This window comes from Lactuca virosa, chromosome 4 (genome assembly GCF_052849685.1).
Source record: "Lactuca virosa cultivar CGN04683 chromosome 4, Lactuca_virosa_CGN04683_v6, whole genome shotgun sequence".
Taxonomy (NCBI): domain Eukaryota; kingdom Viridiplantae; phylum Streptophyta; class Magnoliopsida; order Asterales; family Asteraceae; genus Lactuca; species Lactuca virosa.
In genome coordinates this window covers 59,825,490-59,834,007 of record NC_136429.1, presented here as the reverse complement: position 1 = coordinate 59,834,007, position 8,518 = coordinate 59,825,490, and positions in this window count along the sequence as shown.

Here is an 8,518-nt window from a genome sequence, read left to right as displayed (position 1 = left end):
GAGCTCAAATCTTGTAGTCGACATACAAGGCCTTAAAGAATCAATTTTTATGATCCTTGGAGTGTTAGGAAGCCTCCTAGAAAAGATGGATTAATGGCTTAATGGATTAAGAATTTTTTGGATCAAAATGGCATTAAGAATGATCTCATGACGTGAGGATGTGCCTGTCACGCCGTGAAGATTATGATACTCGGCTATTTTATTCTATAGCGGCTCACGACATGAGCCATAGATGTGTTGGATTAGGTGTCTAAGCCCATAACTATTTTGGTATGTACTTGACCCGATTATGAGCATGGTCCTTTTGGGTAGCCTTCACCTTAGCAACTGATAGGATGAATTATGGAGAAAGAGAATTAATTGTGATTTATTAATATATTATGTGAATAATATATTAAAAGAGAAATCATATGGTTTAATTAATATTGATCAATAATTAATTTAGAATTAGTTTTGTGGTCAAAAGAGATTAATTAAATCAAAGGGACTGATACTGTAATTATAAGATAGTTACAAAGTTGGGCTTAGGATCCATAAGGAAGCAATGGACGAATTCTATATGGGAGTCCATATAGAAATCGTCCAAGGGGCCTCCTAGAAAGATCCTTTGGGCTGCTTAAGGACTAAACAACTGGATTAGGGTTTTGACTGAAACCCTAATTGCTCCGCTATATAAGGAACCCTTGGGCATGCCAAAAATGGGCCACTAGAAACGCTAGCAGGATTCCATAGCCGATTTTGAGCCTCTCCTCTCTCTCTTGTTCTTCCTTGTTGCTAGTGGTGTTTGTGACTCCATTAGAGGTGCAACATTTAAGGCACTAAGCTTTCAAAGGTCAAGGAGTTCTTGTTTTTACTACATAACAAGTTGATGTAATCATTCTAACTAGTTTATATGTCAATTTCGATTGTTATATGCTAGTCATAAGGTTATTGCTTTGGTATTCAATGTTGTATGTTCAAATTAGAAAAACCTAGATCAAAGCAATTAGGGTTGCATGTACACCATAGGAATGATGTTATGCTCATAGTCCATCAGTGGTATCAGAGCCTAGGTCGTTTTTCTAGTTGAATAGATGCAAAAGTGAACTGCCAAAGGATCAAAAAGTCGAATTTTTGCTATCTGCGAAGCTGACTCGGCGAGTCCATCATTGGACTCGACAAGTTGCATGAACTCAGCGAGTCCATCAGTGGACTCGGCGAGTCCAGGGTGTTGTTGCCGGGATTTTCGATTTTTTGAGCAGTTTTTGATGAGGATAATTACCTAAAATCGATTTTTCATGTTTGGTATGATTATCCTTAAGTTTTACACGTGCACAAATCACATATAGGTCATTAAGTGATATGATTTTAATAGATATTTATATTATCATATTGTTTAAAGTAAGAACAAATTACTGAAATAGTCTCTGTGGTTTGGCTAAAGTTGCGCGTTTGGTCCCTATGTTTTGTTTTGCACTCGGACCATCCTCACATTTTCTTTTTATTACCCTCCTGGTCCCTGGGTCCGTTAGTCGTCAATTCTAAACGTTAAGTCCCCCCACGTGCTTCGCACATGAGGGGTATATTCGTCATTTTATACATGACGCCTAAATGCAATGCCAATCGTTTCTTCATTCCGATCATTTTACGATCACCTCCCTCTCACACACACACTCTCTCTCTCTCACTTAATCTATAACTCATCAAAATCGAGTAGAAACCCTAACTCCTCAAAATTTTGCAAGAATCATCGAAGCAACAATGGTGGGTTGGAGGATTAGAGCAAACATGGAAGAAATAGGCGTTGAAAAAAATACGGTAACCCCTTATTTTCAGAAGTTAAATTTATCACTTACAAATTTCAAGCTAATAAGTTGAAGCTTTCTCTTTTACAGCTGGTCATACAACTATCTTCTCCATTAGATTATTCTATGGTGGAGAGTTTACGAAGTTTCCTGGAAGGAGGTACGTCAAGGGCAAAGAAAGATACGTTGATCTATTGGACATTGATGAGTTTTGTTTGCACGATATTGATGAGATGATGGAGACCCTAGGCTATGTTGAGGAGGGTAAGTTGCTTTATTACCACTTCAAAAGACCATTTTCAGATTTGGACTTTGGGTTGTTTGCATTGGCTAGTGACAGTGACATTAACCATTTGGGTACATACGTGGGTAAACATAAACTGATTGAAGTTTATGTTGAACATGGTAAAACAATGTTGCATACATATACAATGTCATCTACCCCTAGTAAAGTTAGGATAGAAGAAATCGTTGATCAACCTTCGTGTAGTAGAAGGCTATTTTTGGAATGGAAGGAAACTGAAACAGGGGATTGTATTAGATCAAGTAAACCAGATGTTGTGCCAACAAAAGAAACTGAAAGTGACCAAATTGATGCCCAATGTGAAACACAAAGTATATTTAATGAATTTGATGAAATTCTAAATGAAGAACCTGGAGGGATTACTCATGAAAGTGACAATAGAGATGATGCTGATGATAGTGGTGATAGTGGTGATAGTGATGATAGTGAGTTCTTAGTAGACTTAGATAACCTCTTAGATGAACCTGAGATAGACATGAATGAGATTTTGTTAAATATTGATGAAGATATAGAGTGGGTGGGTGATCTTGGAGGGTCAAATGTCAAGGAAACAGAAACAAGGGAAATCGATGATATTGAGGTTGTAAATAATGAGGTATTCTTATATGAGTCATCATCTGATGCAGTTGGGAGCAACAGGAGAAGAAAGTCAATTAAGGCAATCCGAAGGGCAATGGAAAACAGTGAAGCAAGAGTTAGTGATCCATTCTATGTGTACCAAAAATTCACCTCATCTGAAGAATTGAAAGATGCAATAAGACAACATGTTGTGGAGACAAGGAGGGAACTAGACTTCATAAAAAATTGACAAAAACAGAGTGAGAGCTATTTGTAAACGTACTATCCCAGCCCTTGGTCAACTTGATCCATGTGGGCCCAGTCAAAGCAATAAAGAAAGTGAAGAAAACAAGTGTCCATGGGTACTTTATGCTAGCAAGTGGGAACAAGATGTTGATTGGGAGATCAAGACCTACAAAAAAGAGCATAGATGTCTACAAACAAGAAATATGAAAGCTTGTACCTACAAGTTCTTGGCAAAGAAAATAGTGTAGCAGATTGAAAGCAACCCTACAGTCCCTACACGAGCTTTACAAGAACAACTTCAACGTGAATACCAGGTAGATATTTTGAATATGAAGGTATTTAGGGATAAAACATAAGCATTGAATCAAGTAAGGGAGATTATGCAGGGCAATATACTACACTACGAGCCTATGTTCAAGAATTTCACACTCGAAACCCAGGGACAGCAATTAAGATAGAGGTCGAAAGTGAGCCAAACCCAGCTTCTGAGACTAGAACTTTCAAACGGATCTACATCTGTCTAGGGCCATTAAAGAAAGGTTTTCTAGCTGGTAAAATAGATTACCTTGGTTTGGATGGGACTTTTATGAAAGGGCATTATCCTGGAATGATACTCATAGCAGTGGTAAGATGTAAACACATATCTTGTGTCATTTTATTCCATTTTATTTAAATTACTAACTCCTTCACTATGTTTAGGGTCTTGATGGAAATAACTGTACATATCCTTTGGCATATGCTGTCGTAGAGGCTGAGAATATAAATTCATGGACTTCGTTCTTAAGGTGCTTGGGTGATGACATTGATTTGCAAGCTAATTCCAACTTTACCTTTATATTTGACAGACAGAAGGTAAGTAATTTCAATGGACTTGGTTCTTATTGTACATTGTATACATTACATCTAATGTTGTTTACTTTTTGTACAGGGCTTGTTGCAAGCAATTGGTACATTGTATCCATGTGTAGAACACAGGTTTTGTCTGCGACACATTCATGAAAACATGAAGAAAATGTGGAGGGGAAAGGTGTTTCAGGACATATTATGGAACTGTGCAAGTGCAACAACAATACAAGAAATTCAACCATGCTATGGAAGAGTTAAGAAAGCTAAACAATGACTGCTATGAATGGGTCAAAGCCATTCCACCTCAATATTGGTCTAGGGCACACTGCACATGTTTGTTTTATTTTGTTGGGTTAATTGTTACCAAATGATTCACTTTCTCACATAATTTTTTATTTATATTGTAGGGAGGGCTCATTGTGATGGGCTTCTGAATAACTTGTGTGAGACCATAAATAATCAAATTAAGAAAGCACGCGACCAACCAATTATCACATGCCTTGAGTACATTAGAGAGTACCTTGTGTTAAGTATTGTGAGTGTCCAAAAGGTAATTGATAAGGCCGTTGGACCATTAACTCCAACTGCAACAAGTGTGCTTAAAAAACAAATCTGATGCAGCTCAATGTGTGGGTAAGTTCTGTGGGAATGGAAAATATCAGGCGAGTGGTCCATGGATGGACCAATGTGTGGTAGACATGGTTCAGCACACATGTTCTTGTAGAAGATGGGAACTCACCGGCATACCCTGTAAACATGCCCTTGTTGCTATATGGGACATGCGAAAAAATAAGCAGAATGTTGGCGTACCTGAAGAATGGGTTCAATCTACTTACTGGTTAAAAAACTTGGAAGGAAATGTATTCTTTCAAGATTGAACCAATTAATGGAAGAAGAATGTGGGAAAAGTTTCCATGTCCAACCACTTTGCTTCCTCCCAATCATCATGTCCCCATTAGAAGACCAAGGAAGAAAAGAAGGAAGTCAGCTGTTGAATTAGAAGATATGGTGAAGGGTGGTAGGGCATCAAGGAAGGACAAGAGTGTGACATGTTCAAAATGCAAAAAGCTTGGTCATAATAAAAGAAGCTGCAAATTCAAAGTGCATGTGATGCTAGTTCAAGCAAGAAAGGGAATGCTGGGAATAAAGCTAAAAGTGTAGGTGATGGTAGTTCAATCAAGAAAGGGAAGGGTGGGAAGAAAGATCAAAGTGCAGGTGATGGTAGTTCAAGCAAGAAAGGGAATGTTGGGAAGAAAACGCAAAGTGTAGGTGGTGGTAGGCAAAGTGGAACTCAAAGTGCATGTGATGGAATTTCAAGCAGGACAAGGAAGGCTGGGAAGAAAGGGAAGAGTATTACTTAAGTTATGATTGTGTTTTCATATTTTGTGTCTGTGTTATGAACCAATTATGGTGTTATAATCTTTTGTGTTTGTTATATTTGTCATTATGTTTTGTGTCTGTGCTATGAACAATTATGGTATGACTTTTGGGACCTATTGTCTATGTATGGTATGACTTTTAATGTATCTCTATTTTAAATTATGGTATGAACAATTAGTGTTATAATCCGTTGCTATGTTTTTGTTTTAATTCAATTCTATTCAATCATTCAATTCAATTCCATCAATCATTCAATTCAATTCCATTCTAATTCAATACCATTTAATTCTATTCAATCATTCAATTCAATTCAATTTCATTCCAATAGAAAACCAGTCAATTGCATTCCATTACAAACCACTCAATTCCATTCCATTATAAAACAGTCAATTCCATTCCATTCCATTATAAAATAGTCAATTGCATTCCAGTACAAACCACTCAATTCCATTCCATTACAAACCACTAAATTCCATTGAATTATAAAACAATCAATTCCATTCCAAAAGAAAATTGCATTCCAACAGACAATTCTAGTCATTTATACATTGTCATTCTATTACATTACTGCCTTGATGAAACAAAAGATAAGTACATTGATAGCATAAATTAAAGCTTGTAAATTAAAATTGACACAAAAACCCAACTGAACACTAATAACAACCTCAAGGCCCTATTCTCATGTTGAAGCTCATCCAATGACTTCTGCAAATCAGGGGAGATACTTTTTTTAGTTTTTTCACTATTAAAGTTGTCCTCATCAACCCAATCTATGAAACCACATTTTGCTCCCTGCATTTTGAGCAATTTGTTGTGTGTTAAAGGTATGTGATATATAGATATACTTAAGAAGAAATTGCCCTTACCTTCCCAGTACAACAATAGAAAAGTCTTCCAGGGTTTTTCTTGGTAGTCGATCTTCGTATCACACCAACTTGACCACACTTGCAGGTTTTTTCCATTAGGGCTGATCGAAACTTCACAGAAGAGGAAATGAAAGAGATGAAGAAAGGGCGTATTTGAAAATAGAGAGAATCAGGGTTTAGGGGTGTTCTAATAGATTTTTTATATAAAATGACGAAAATACCCTTCATGTGCGAAGCACGTAGGAGGGCTTAACGTTTGGAATTGACGACTAACAGACCCAGGGACCAGGTGGGTAACAAAAAGAAAACGTGGGGATGGTCCGAGTGCAAAACAAAACATAGGGACCAAACGCGCAACTTTAGCCAAACCACATGGACTATTTCAGTAATTTGTTCTTAAAGTAATTATATATTTATATATTATCATAGTGTAATAATTATTTAATAGTTAAGGTTAATCACATTAATTTTCGATATCATATATTTGTTAAAACATTTACTATATAATTTTAATATGTAAATATATGGATCCTTTGCCTAATATTGGACTCTTAAAGTCCTAACTTTTTAACATAAATAATCATTTTTCTTGCATAATAATGATTTGAAGCTCTTTAACTCTTCAACTTTTAACATAATATATATTTATGTTATCAACTTAAATATGTTATTAAACATAGAACATGATCATATTAATGATAGAAATATAGATTTGTAAATATAATATATTTAATTTCTCAATTTAAATATAATTTTAATTGAAAACAAGATATCAAACAAATTAAAATATATGCATTATTTAAAAATATTTAAAAAGGTTTAAATATGAAACCTAAATCAAATTAAATAAAATTATCCAAAAATATTTTTTTATAATAATTTCTTTTTAAAATAAGTGAGCTTTAAATTAATTAACAACAATAATAACTAAAATTAATATATATATATATATATATATATATATATATATATATATATATATATATAATTAAACCTGAACTAAAATGTACCTAGAACCAATGGTACCGGTTCCAATTCCATAATATTGAGTACCAATACAACTTGTTTTGATTTTGATTCCAATATCATCGGAACTGTCGGTTCTGTTTCCATAATGTTTAAGCAAATATCCGCTTATGCTCGTACATAAGATTAGTAACCTTTGATTTTCTTGGGATAATTCCTTTTTTCCTTCGTCGACAGTCTTGTCTTCTCAACTTGTGTTTATCCTCAAATTTCAATTATTATTGTGAAATAACATATCATGATTTTAAACCTTAATTATGTCATACTTCTTACATGGATTTGTATGCTCTTGGCAGGACAAGTGCCAAATACTAGGTCCTGTTCTTCTTTACTATTTTACGTGGGTTGTTTGCACTCTGCCTTCCGGTGATGGAAAAGATTTATAGTAAGGTGGATTTTTACACAAAGGAAATTTTCTTTAGTAGAGTGGATTTTTACACAATTCGTGTAAAATACATAAACCACTACTATTGCGATATTGTCAATAGTGTTGTCGAAGGTTTTAAATATACGAGACACAACAACATATAGGCCTTTGATTTGGGACCTACCAAGTATTAGGTGAGGATGGGTTTTAACTTTGTAACGTAGTAGTTGTGTTTCATGGCATGATTTGTTGGATTAGGTGTCTAAGCCCATAACTATAATTGATATATAATTGAATTGATGGTAACACATAACTATAATTGATATATAATTGAATTGAATTGATGGAAAAGATATATATTCCTTTTGGGTTGCCCTCAAGCCTAGCAATTGAATGAGGTATCTTTTAGAGAAATAGAGAGAGAGAGAGAGAGAGAGAGAGAAAGAGAGATTGATTTATTAATTTACTACTTGGTTAATAAATTAATTAGAATCAAATAAATGATTTGTTAATATATTATGAGAATAATATATTAATTAGAAATAGTAGTATTTAATAAAGAATTAATCAAAAATTAATTGGGATTATTTTTGGGATTAATTTGATTAATTAAAGGTACATGGGTTATAGTGTAATTGTTCAATAGTTGAACAAGAGGCATTCTAGAAGCTTAAAGAGGTAATGGACGTTTTTATATGGTTCTAGAGGATCTAGAATTATCCTTGGAGGATAATTAAGAAGCTAGATAAATACCAAAAGTAAGATAATGTTATGTTATTGTTTTGGGACTTATCTAGGGTTTTCTTGGTATACTATATAAAGACCCCTAAGCCTCATATTTTTGTCCAAGCATTCTTAGAGAAGCTAGGGCCGAAATTCTACCTCTCTCCTCTCTCTCTTCAAGCTCCTTGGTTGCTAGGAGTTGGGTGTGAACCACTAGAGGCGCGACACTTGTGGAGCTTGCTTCCAAGAGTCATTCAAGAAGGAATTCAAGATTATTTACACCAATAATCTTAAAGGTTGGTTTTCTTATCTTATGAATTAGTTTGTTCATAGAAAAGTTTTGTAGATTAGCCATTCATAGTATGTTGCAATATGTGAAAGACATAGATCTAATTTGGTTGCATGTGCCTTAATCAAT